General features: G+C 45.4%; 1 pseudogene; it reads left to right on the top strand.

Moving 5' to 3' along the window:
• Positions 1–9,861: 9,861 nt before the first annotated feature.
• On the top strand, positions 9,862–10,656 carry Gm3508 (annotated as a pseudogene).
• The last annotated feature ends 1,846 nt before the right edge of the window (positions 10,657–12,502 follow it).

The following is a 12,502-nucleotide window of genomic DNA, read 5'->3' as shown; positions in this document are numbered from 1 at the left end:
GCAGAGGAACTCCCAAGCTATGCCACAGTGGCACCTGTCTCTACTCCCGCCATCATTGCTGCCTACGCTGGGGTGGTAACCAGGACATAAATCTTTGAGCCGTGCCAGTTCTCCTGGCTTCTGGCCCTATTCACTCTGGTGGTGCCCCCTTAAGAAAATCCTCTGTCTCGGCTAGGGTTTCTAATGCTATGATAAAACACCACTGCCAAAAGCAAGTGGGAAGCAAAAAGGGTTAATCTCGAAAATCTTACAACTTGTTGTCCATCATCCAGGTTTGTCAAGGCAGGAATTTAGGGCAGGAACCAGGATGCAGAAACTGATTCATAGGCCACAGAGGGACTCTGCTTACTGGCTTGCTCCCTGTGGCTTTTTTCTTTTTTCGTTTTTTTTTACAGCATTCTGAACCAGCAGCACGGGGGTGGGGTTGAGGGTGGGGGTGGGGTGGTACTTCATAAAGTAAGTGGGCCCTTCCAAGCCAACCTGGTGTGGCATTTTCTCAATTGAGGCTCCCTCTTCCCAAACTTGACTCCAGCTTGTATCAAGTTGACACATAAAACTAGCCATCACATCCTCCCAGATCTGCCCCCTCTTTTCTCTCAAGTTTCAGTGGTAACCTCTGTCACCCCAAGGACCATAGCACCATGCATTTGCTGCTACAGAAGCGTGGCTCATTCTGGGCACTCCCAGCTGTCCGACCATGACCTTCAGGTTTATCATTGCTACCCATGCGGATGGCATTCTGTGATCTCCTGCGATGGTTAATCATCATCGTCAACTGGATTGGGTTTGGAGAAGGGCTCCCTAACTGCAGGGAGCATCACCTCATGATGTGGGGTCCTAACCTGCACAAAAAGGAAAAGCAAGCAAGCTGAGTTCCACACCAGCATTCATCTCCCTCTGCTTTCTGACTGGGTTCCATGTGACCAGTCCTGTTCACGCTCTGTTTTCCTGATTTTTCCACCATGATGGGCCCTATCTCTAAACTTCAAGCCACAGTGAAACCCTCTGTACACTGCTTATGTTTGACTAAGAGAAAAAAATTCAATAGTATTTATTATGTTAACAGTATAGACTCATGCACGCCACAGTCAGAGAAGAACTCACTAGAGTCAGCTGTCGCCTGCCACCATCTGGGTCCTGGAGATGGAACTCAGGCTGTCAGCCTTGGCGGGAGGTGCCTTTACCCTCTAAGCCATCGCACCACCCTCACGAGATACTTCATTGTCATAGCAGTGAGAAACGTAGCTGACACACACCGCTCAACTAGCCCTCTTTGCTTCTTTGGAAAGCTGGGCAAGGTGTCCTTCAGGTCTAGAAGTGAACCGACACTCTGCAAGCCGTGTGACAGAGACACTGAAGTTCTCTGTGAAGTAGGATAATGCTGACCCTCCTCTGACAGGGTCTGGAAGGATTAAGTTAGGAACTACATGCAGAGCTTTCAACAGTGCCTTGCAGTTAAGAAACACTTTTGCTGTGTTCTTATCTCCTGAAATTATCTAATTCACTTTCTTGTGAATTTTTGCCTGCAATTGTGTGTGTGATTTCCCGTGCATGGGTGACTGGGGAGGTCAGAGCTCAGTGTCTTTCTTAGTCCCTTGAGATTATCCTGTTTTTGCCTTTCCAGTGCTGGGAAAGGCTGTGCCTGGGGATTTACTGGATTTGGGGTGTTGAGTTCAGGTCTCTGTGATTTACTGACTAATCCGCCTTACTAATCTTTTTCTTGTGTCTTTTTAAATGACTAGCTTTCCCCAGCATCCTCCTGATGCTATAGGGATGCCCCCCCCCCATGGTCTCATTCCCTCTGTGTCAGAAGATGAGGCTATGCTGAACATGCGCGGGCTGTTTCTGCTTTGGGAAAAGTACTTGCTTGGCGAATTTCTCCAGACTCTGGAGAGTTTGGGGTGCACCATAGAAGCTGGGTGTGAATTCCTGGGCACGCTTTGTGAACCTTTAGTTCAAATTCTCACTCAGAAACTCTCAACTAATGACAACAGGTGAGGTACTTGATTCATCTAAGGCCCATGTTCTGGGTTTTAGGCGAGGATTAGACAAATAGTTTTAAAAAAAGATTTACTTTATTACTATTATTAGTGTGTGTGTGTGTGTGTGTAGGTTTGTGTGTGTTGTGTGGAATATGCATATCTTAATTAGGGTTCCCATTTCTCTAAGAGACACCATGACCAAGGCAATTCTTATAAAGGACAATGTTTAATTGGGGCTGGCTTACAGGTTTTGAGGTTCAGTCTATTATCACACATGGCAGGAAGCACAGGAGCATCCAGGCAGGCATGGAACTAGAGGAGCTGAGAGTTATACATCTTGACCAGAAGGCAGTGGGCAGTGATGGCGTACACCTTTAATCCCAGCACTCGGGAGGCAGAGGCAGGCAGATCTCTGAGTTTGAGGCCAGTCTGGTCTACAGAGTGAGTTCCAGGACAGCCAGGGCTACACAGAGAAACCCTGTCTCAAAAAACAAACAAACAAACAAACAACCAGAAGGCAGCCAGAAGAAAACTGTACTAGGGTAGCTAGGATGAGGGTTTCAAAGCCCACCCCCACAGTAATATACCTCCTCCAACAAGACCATACCTCCTAATAGTGCCACAGCCTGGACTAAGCATATTCAAACCACCAAAATGCACATGTGTAATCTGGTGCCTGTGAAGGCCAGAGGAGGGAATCAGATCCCCTGAAGCTGGAGTTTTAAGTGGTTGTGAGCTGGTCGCTGTGCTGGGAACCAAACATAGATGCTCTGTAAGAACAACAAAGGCTCTTTGGGCTGTCTCTCTGGCTCCAAAAGTAAATTTTTTAAAAAGTTTATTATAATAGTGTTTTCTTTTAGAGAGTTTGCTTGTTTATTTATCTATTTATTTTTGCTTGTTTTTGTGGTGGTTTGAATATACTTGGCCCATAGGGATGGCACTGTTGGAGGAAGTGTGTCACTGTGGGGATGGGCTTTGAGACCCTCCTCCTAGCTGCTTGCAGGACAGTCTCTTCTCCTGGATGCCTTGGATTAAGAGGGAGAACTCTCAGCTCCTTCTCCAGCACCATGTCTGCCTGGATGCTGCCATCGTCCTGCCTTGATGATAATGGACTGAACCTCAGAACCTGTAAGTCAGCCCTAATTAAATGTTTTCCTTTATAAGAGTTGCCTTGGTTGTGGTGTCTCTTCACAGCAATGGGAACCCTAATTAAGACAGTTTTTGATACTGATTATCAGGAACTTCTGATCTTCCTGCCTCTGCCTCCCAAGTGATAGGATCTGCGATGAGTACGACTGAATCTTCCTATGCAGTGCTGCAGGTGGCGCCCAGGTCTTCATGGCTGCTAGCCAGGCTCTCTACCAACAGAGCTACATGCCCAATCTACAAAGCCCTGCTCCCTGCTTAGCTGTTCCTTCTGTTATCTAGTCCATCAGCACACTTTCTGAGTCTTCCCTGAATCTACAAAGCCTACTCCCTGCTTAGCTGTTCCTTCTGTTATCTAGTCCATCAGCACACTTTCTGAGTCTTCCCTGAATGCATTGACTATAATGCCCCAGGAGCAGCTCCTCTGACCACTCTGTGGGAGACTTCCACCAGGCTGAAATGGGCCAGCAATCATTTCTCTTTGAATACAATTACTTAACCAATTCAAAGTCCACTGACCTGTTTTCACTCCCCCTGAGCTTCCTAACTTCCTCCACAAGCCCAGTGGAGCCTGGGGATGGTCCAGGTAGGCAAAGTCAGTGAGCCTGGCAGCGCTGACAAGAGAGTCTTTGGCAAACACTAGTTCAAAATTGACTTCTCTCTGTGAGCTGCCTCCTCTGACCTTGGAATCTCCTAGGTACCCAGCGAAAGGAAGAGATGAACTTATCATGATCTGCTCTCGGCAGACTCAGCTTCTTCCAAATTCTGTTGGTACGTGTGTGCAAGCATATGTGAGTGTGTGTGTGTAAACATGTAGGTGTGTATGTGTGTGCATGTGAGAGGATGTGAGAGAGTGTGTGTTTGTGAGTATGCGTGTAAGTGCATGTGTGAATGCTTGTGTGGGTGTGCCTGAAAGCATGTGAAAGTTTGTAAGTGTGTGGTATGGGTATGTGTGTGTGACATGTGTATGTGTGTGTCTGTGTATGTGGTATGTATGACTGCATGTGAGTGTGTATATATGAGTATATGAGTGTATGCGTGTGTGTGTGTGTGTGTGTGTGTGTGTGCGCGCACACATACTTGTATACGTGCTGTTGGAAGCCAGAGGGATGTGTTGTGTGTCTTCCTCTATCATTCTCTGCATCACTTTTGAGACAGACTATCTCACTGAGGCTGAAGCTCGCCAATCCTCTAGGCTTATTGGCCAGGGAGTTCTCAAGATCAGCCTGTCTGTTCCCATCAGTAACAGCACATGTGGCTGTGTTTGGCTTTTACCTAGGTGCTGGAGTTGAAACTCGGGTCCTCTTGCTTTCAAAGCAACCATTCTTACCCAGTGGTACATCTCCTTAGCCCCGACATCAGCTACCTTCCCCTACATTCTCTACCTTCCCACTTATATTGAAACAGGGTCTTACTGAACCTGAGCTTACAGATTTGGCAAGACTAGCTGGCCAATGAAGTCCAGGGGTCCTCCTGCCTCTGTCCCCCAGGGCTGATGTTACAGACTCATGCCTGACTTTTTACATGGGCACAGTGGCTCCAATTTAAGTCTCTTGCTTGTGTGACGGACACTTTTGAGCCATCTCCTTAACTCTTCTTCCAAATTCTCCTCCAGCTTTCAGCAGAGACCTCTGGCTTCAAGAGAAAGGAGGAAACAAAGTCTTTTCTTTGACTATCTTGAAAAGTTGTCTTCCTTACTCACCAGAGGTCCAGCCTAGGGGACATGCCTTATTTTACAGAGGAGGAAAACCAAGTCAGATGCTTACATCACAGAAATGCTCTCCCAGCTTCTGTGGTGTGTGTGTGTGTGTGTGTGTGTGTCTGATGTGTACTTGGTTACACTTGTACCGTGGCATTTGCAGGTCAGAGGACAACTTGCAGATGTTGCTTCTTCCCTTCCATCTGTGGGTCCTGGGGATTGAACTCAGGTCATCAGGCTTGGTGGCAAGCACCTTTACATGCTAAGCCATCTTAATGGCCCTCTCCTAGATTCTTTTAATTCCAAATCCCACTCTCTTTCCCCAATACCATGCTGCCTCTTACCAGCTGTAGTGGCTAAAAGTGTACTGTTTCCTGCTCAGGGAATGACATAGTTGGATATGTATCCAATCTCCAAGATCCCTAGAGTCTGAGCTCACATCTGCAAATTCTCCTGGTATCCCGGGAGGTCATTTGTCTGGGCCGATTAGCTGAGTAGCCAAGTGATCCTTGGCCATCCTTTTCATGTCTGCTAGCCCACTTTGCTGCCTGAGATGTGGTGCCTGTAGCCCTCATGGGACCACCCTCCTCCTGGCCACCACAAGGAGTTTCACTTCTCCTCATTCCCAATCCCTACCATATGAAAATTATTAAGTCTTCAACATGGACTTACTCATAGGAACGGTGCCCAGCAAATGAGAAGGGCCTCACTTCAAATAAATAATGACCACCGTTGACAATTGAAGTATAAACATGGCCTCCACACATGCTAATCACTGTCACTGTTAAGACACTTTACTAAGCAGACACGTGGCCTGAGGCTGGTGGTCAGAGAACACAGACTTAGTATGAGCTGGGAAGGGTCAGGGAGGGCTGGGACAAGTAAAATGTGCATGACAGGAGAGGACAGACCTTCTGAGACTGTCTATATTGGATTACTTGGGAGCCCCAGGGTCAGGAAGTTTGACCCAGGCACCTGTGCATCTACCCTGGATAGGAACACAGTTTCTCAGTGTAGTTCTGAACATATGCTGTCAATTTCTCTCTTGAGAGCACGTACACACTCAAACATTGACACACATATTTACAGTATGCATGTGTGTTAGTATGTACACATGCACACATGAACATAGCATTCAGTCTAAATGTGTATAAACACACAGGTGCCCACACACCTGCATTCTGCCCATTTGGATTTTTTTTAGGAATGAGGGCCAATTGTGGGAGACGTAATCACTAAGTTTGCAAATTGCTTATATACAAACTGGGCTCTGCCTGCCTCCTACTGTCCATTGCTGGTGATTTAACTGTAAACCAAATAGCTGCTGGTCAGATAACTACATTTTGACTACAAGTAACAACAGGCTTAAACAACACTGTACAACAAGCAAGAAAGAACTGGAATTCTCCTTCATGTAAAAGTCGAGGGATGGGTGAGAGAATGGACCCCATAGGCTCATATATCTGAATATTTTTTTTCACAATGGCAGAACTATTGGAGAAGTATTGGGTGTGGCCTTATTGGAAGAGGTGTGTCACTTGAGGTGAGTTTTGAGGTTTCAAAAATCTACACCATTCCCAGTTAGCTCTGTCTTTGCCTTATGCCTATGCGTCAGATATAGGTTCTTAGCTCCTGCTGTAGCACCATGCCTGTCTGGCTGCTGACATGATGGCCATGGACTAAACTCTCTAGAACTGGGAACCCCCAAGTTCAACACTTTCTTTTATAAGCTGCCTTGGCCATGGTGTCTTATCAATTGAAAAGTCACAAAGACAATCCAGGGTTGTCTTGGCAATTCTGCCTCACAATCACCAAAGGCTCCAGTTCCATCAAGTTCTTTGCTGTACCAAATGTAACCTCTATCCATGAGGATACTTCAAAACCAGATGGACTTTAAACAGATGGGCTTTAAGATCATCACACACACACACACACACACACACACACACACACACACACACACTGGTTAGTTTTAATCCTCAACTACTTTTGATGTAACCTAGACTCACCTGGGAAATAGTCTTAATAGAAGGGTTGTCTACATTTGGCAAGGAGGATGTCTTAATTAAGTCAACTGATATATTAGAACAACAACTGGCTGTGGGAGACATCACTCCCTAGTTAGGGGTTCCAAAACTGTATAAGAATATCGAACGCTCAAGGAGACCAAGCAAATAAGATTGTATTTATTCTCTCTGCTCTTGACTGTGAATATGGTCTGACTAGGTTTTGAGTCTCTACCTTGACTCCCCTATAGTCTTTTTATAGACTCAAACTTAGAAGTGTAAGAAAAAACAAAAACAAAAACCCTCTGTCTTCTCCTGTGTGACTATTTGGGAGGTATTTGTCACAGGAATAGAAGTCAAACTAGAACACCCACGCAATTTGGCCTGTTGCAAAAATCAAGGCATGAAGGAGAGGGGTAGAGAGGCACCTCTAAGTTCCATTCCAAAGCTGTCACAGGGCATTTCCCATTAGCCAGCTGTTAGTTTTGTGGTCACATTATGTTGCAGGGAATGCTAGGTATTGCAGTCTTTCATCTAGCTGACCTACAGCTATTGGGGGAGGAGGTGGATTCCTACTTTGAGGAATATGTATTTCAGGATACAGTGAAAATGGATACATATCTTTAGTTCACAGATGGGTAAACTGAATCCCATGGAGGCTGAGGCCCTGTCTTCAGTCAGAGTGTTTATCAAATAGAGAGAGGAAGGAGGCGTTCTCAGGTGTCGGTGCCACACCAAAGCTGTCTCTGCCTTGGAGCTTGAACAGCCTCTGGCTGCCTTCTCTCCTGCACAGGACAACTGTCACAAAGCCCTGCCAGGGCCCAAGTGTCTACTCTCCGAGTTACCTCACTTCATCCTTGCTGGCACCCAATGCCCACTCCACACAGACCAAGTCTTCTTCCTCTCCACATTTTCCTGGCCAGACAAGGAGCCTGCTCAAGCCCCAAACCTTAATCTGTTCAGCCAGTTGAGGGTCATCTTCAGGCTCAGAAGCATGGCAGGCATCATGTTTCTGCCACAGTACTTTGTGTTCGTTAACCACTATTCTGAGCTCATTATTGCTATCTGTGGACTGGCATGCTTGTGCACTAGGTTTTATCACACCAGGAGACTTTTTCCCCTAAATTGTGTCATGTTTAAATATACTGATAATAAACTGTCTGGTATCAGACTCTCCAAAGTTTGGTCCAGGTTGACAAAATGAATCTGAACCAAGTTCTCATTCTCACTTTTTCAAGGAACAGAGATGTTCCTTGCTTTTCTTTGGCCAGCCTTTCTTCTCCGACTGGGATAGACTTCATGCCCCAGTTGTTTTTTTTATGGGGTACATCAGTTGCCACCTCTTCTAGAGAGTGCTCTAACTCTTTACGGGTTGGAGACCCCCTCATAGGATCTTCAAGTCTCATCAGCATGATTCTGGTTGTTTGAGCTGCCACTGCTTGGAAGTCCTCCTCTGCTGTGAGCACCTTGGGGACAGGGGAGTCAGCTTGTGTGGGCTGATGGCTGCATGAACCATGGTCATGTTTTAATTCCCTCTCTTGTGGCTATGACAAGATTCTGGTGACAAAACCAACTTAAGGGAAAAAGGGTTTATCCAGGTGTTGACAGCATAAGATCCTTGAGGCAACAGATCTCCAGGGAAACCAGGAATGTTAAGCACTCAAGATGGTCTTTTCAGTGGAAAAGATGTAAAACTTGTTCTTCCATCCAGAAAGCTGGGGATTGTAGGTTATCAATAGCCTGGATCTGTTATCTGTTGGGCCAGACCTTATCAACCAGAACCTGTAATACCTAATAGTCTAAATGACCATTGTATTATCTGTATAGCCAGAGGCTCCCCCCAGCTCACACAACCAGGAGCAGAAGTGGCTAATAGTTCAAATGATCTCTACACTAGCTGTACGATCAAGATCAGACCAGTTTCTTCCTTAGGCCCTTAGGCTAACACAGGTAGCCTATCTCCAGAACCCATCTTCTTGGAAGAAATGTCATGTGCCCTGAGTTGAGTTCTGATGTAATTGTGTGTCTTTGTACACTGGGTTTTATTACCCCCAAATCTTTTTTTTTCCAAATCATGTTGTGTTTAAATATACTGACAACAAACCGCTTAGCATTAGACTCCAAAGTTTGGTCCGGGTTGACAAAGTCAATCTGAACCAAGTTTTATTTTCACCTCTTCATAGATCTCTGCTTTCTATACCTGCAGACACCTCCTCAAGGGTACAGTCCATCAGGCAGGGAAGGCAGGGCAGCAGGAGCTTAGAACTGCTGTTCACATTACATCCACAGTCAGGAAGCAGGCAGCTATTCTGCTCTTTTCTCCGTTTACACAGACCAGAATCCTGGCCAGGAAATGAAGCCATCCACCTTGGATGGTTCTTCCTATCTCAATTAACATAATCTAAATAATTCCCAATAGGCCTGCCTGAATGCTAACCTAACTTAGACAATCCCTCATACATGTGCCTGGAAGTTGGTCTACTAGGTGATTCTAGGTCAATACACATGTATGAATGAGTAAAATTTGCAGGAAATAGAGATAGAATATAACAGAAGAGGAAAAACCACCTTTGTTCCATTTCTCCATGAGCATCCAGCTTCCACAGCAAATGTACTCTTTCTAGAAGTTGTCATATTGCTTGGAGCTATGTCCAGCCTTTTGTATTTGCAACATGGTGCCATCTATAACTCTCATACTCAAGAACCCCACAATCAAGTTGCAAAAAATTAGCCCCCTCTTTTCAGTAAGCTTACAATTTTGTGTTGGGCCATATGGTAGTCAGGGTTTTCTAGAGGAACAGAACTAATAGAGTGAATATATACTAAAAACCTCTGAGTGTGATGGCACACATCTTTAATCCCGACACTTGGGAGGCAGAGGCAGACAGATCTCTGTGAGTTCAAGACCAGCCTGGTCTTCAGAGCAAGTTTGAGGACAGCCAGGGATTTTACACAGAGAAACCCTGTCTTGAAAAACAAAACAAGAATTTCCCGAGTGAGTTGAACTTCTGCCCTTTTGGCTCTCTGATTGATCGGTACCGTGGCAGTTGGCAAGAACAAGCACCTGACAAAAGATGGTGAGAAGAGAGCTAAGAAGAAAGTGGTTGGTCCATTTTCTAAGAAAGACTGGTATGATGTGAAAGCTCCAGCAATGTTCAATATTAGGAGCATCAGAAAGACACTAGTCACAAGGACTCAAGGAATCAAAATTGCATCTGATGGCCTCAAGGGTCATGTGTTTGAAGTGAGCCTTGCTGATCTACAGAATGATGAAGTTGCATTTAAAAAACTCAAGCTAATTACTGAGGATGTTCAGGGCGAAAACTGTCTTACCCGGGACAAAATGTGCTTCATGGTCAAAAGGTGGCAGATCACAACTGAAGCTCATGTTGATGTCAAGATGATTGATCGGTATTTGCTCTGAGTTTTCTGTATTGGTTTCACACACACACACACACACACACACACACACACAAAGTAACAACCAGATAAGAACGACATCCTATGCACAGCACCAGCAAGTCCGCCAGATCCGGAAGAAGAGGATGGAAATCATGACCCGAGAGGTGCAGACCAATGACTTGAAGGAAGTAGTTAATAAACTGACTACAGTCAGCATTGGGAAAGACATAGAAAAGGCTTGCCAGTCACTTATCCTCTTCATGATGTCTTTGTTAGAAAAGTAAAAATGCTGAAGAAACCCAAGTTTGAATTGGGAAAGTTTATGGAGCTCCATGGGGAAGGCAGCAGTTCTGGCAAAACAACCGGGGATGAGGCAGGTGCTAAGGTTGAAGGAGCTGATGGCTGTGAACCACCAGTCTGAGAATTGGTTTCAAATCCATGTTTTTAATAGTGACAAATAAAAAGTCCTATTTGTGATATAAAAAAGAAAGAAAAACAAAACAAATAAAGATAAAAAACAAACAAACACCCTCATATTTTCAGGGCAAGGGAGATAGCTATTGGCAAAGTGCTCACTTTTGCAAGTATGAGTTCCTGAATTCAGTCCCCAGAGAACACATGAAGAATCTAGGCACGGTGGCATGTACTGTAAGACCCTGTGCTGTGGAGGCAGATACAAGCACATCTTCGGAGTTTCTAGGCAGCCAGCCTAGCCTACTTGGGCAGATTCTAAGAAAGGGAAGGCAGACAGTAACCAAATGACACCCATACATGTGCACCATACATGTGCATCCTCACACATGAATATACGCACACACATGCAAGTCTCATAACACTAAGTTTTTTGAGTCGGTCACATTTATAGCTATTCTAGGAAAACATCGGGATTCAAGGTAGGGTTTCTACTGAATATACGAAAATGGTAATTTCTTCACCATCACAAAGTTACTACTATAAGTTGGGTAATGATTTTACAGCTGGACCTCTCTGTGGGCACTTAAGTCACATCCAAAAGCCCTGTGCCCATGTCCATCGCATTAGTCATCACGGGTTGGAGAGCCCTCATTTTATCCCTAACCATATTGGTGTTCCTCAGCTCCCCATGGAGTCACAATTGAAAACATCTTAAGTAGGAAACATGGACATAGCCACCCCATTGAACCTCACAGCCCAGCAACCTATCATGGCTTCATGACTCCGATGGAACTTTGGTTTCCTACTTTAGCCCAGTACCGCAAGATCAGAGAGCACAATGCTAGCCCAGCAAAATCAAACTTCAAACTCTGCTTCTTACAGAATGTGCTTGACTTTGGCACCAATGTAAGGCAGAAAATCATAACTCACGCCACTGTAGGTTGCCGACTATACTGGCTACTTTTCTTAACTCATGCCACTGTAGGCTGCTGGCTGTACTGACTACTTTTCTCAATGCTATGGCAAGAGCAGTGTATGACAAGGTTTATTTTCCCACCCAGGTCAAATGACTGTTCGCCACTGTGAAAAGTAATGGCGGCAGGAGTACAAAGCTAACTGCTCACATCACATCCACAGTCAGGAAGCAGAGATGCATGCTGGCTCCACTCGATTTCTCTTTATTATTGTCAGGACCCCAGCCCATGGGATGGTGGCCTCCTACATTCAGTTAACCTAGCCTGGAAACTCCCTCATAGACAAGCACAGAGATCCATCTCCCAGATAATCTAGATCCTGTTAAGGTAACAACATTGATCATTACAGGGACTATCTGTACTGCAGATGTCCCCCTTAGGGAAGGAGACCTCAGTGCTCAAGACCTGTGGGCTACTTTCTCCTTCCTTCTCCTCCTCTTCCTCCTCCTCCTCTTCCTCCTCTTCCTCCTCCCCCTTCTCCTCTTTCTCCTCCTCTTCCTCTCCCTCCTCCTCCTCCTCTCCCTCCTCCTCCTCATCCCCCTCTCCCTCCTCCTCCTTCTCCATTATCATCATTACCATCATCATCGTCTTTGGCATCTCCAGAGTCCTGAGCAGTTCTTGTATTAGTTATTTTCACAGAGTTTATTGAAGAGACCCTCGTGGAAGAGATATAAATTTGCTATTGTATGTTCATTGTCCTAAAAGTCCAGGGAAGAATGTGGGAAAACATAATAGCATTTCTCTTTAAATTAGTGGCTGATAAGCTTGGGGACGCTGATCCATAATGGATGGACAGACGGACACATGGAAGGACGGTAGTGTCATTGGAGCCAGCTATCTACTTCATTTCTTAAGACTGTAAACTCATCCGAACCTGGC

The sequence above is a fragment of the Mus musculus genome, chromosome 1 (assembly GCF_000001635.26).
Source record: "Mus musculus strain C57BL/6J chromosome 1, GRCm38.p6 C57BL/6J".
Classification (NCBI taxonomy): Eukaryota; Metazoa; Chordata; class Mammalia; order Rodentia; family Muridae; genus Mus; species Mus musculus.
The sequence above is the reverse complement of the archived record's forward strand: the minus strand, read 5'-3'. Positions and strand labels throughout refer to the sequence as shown.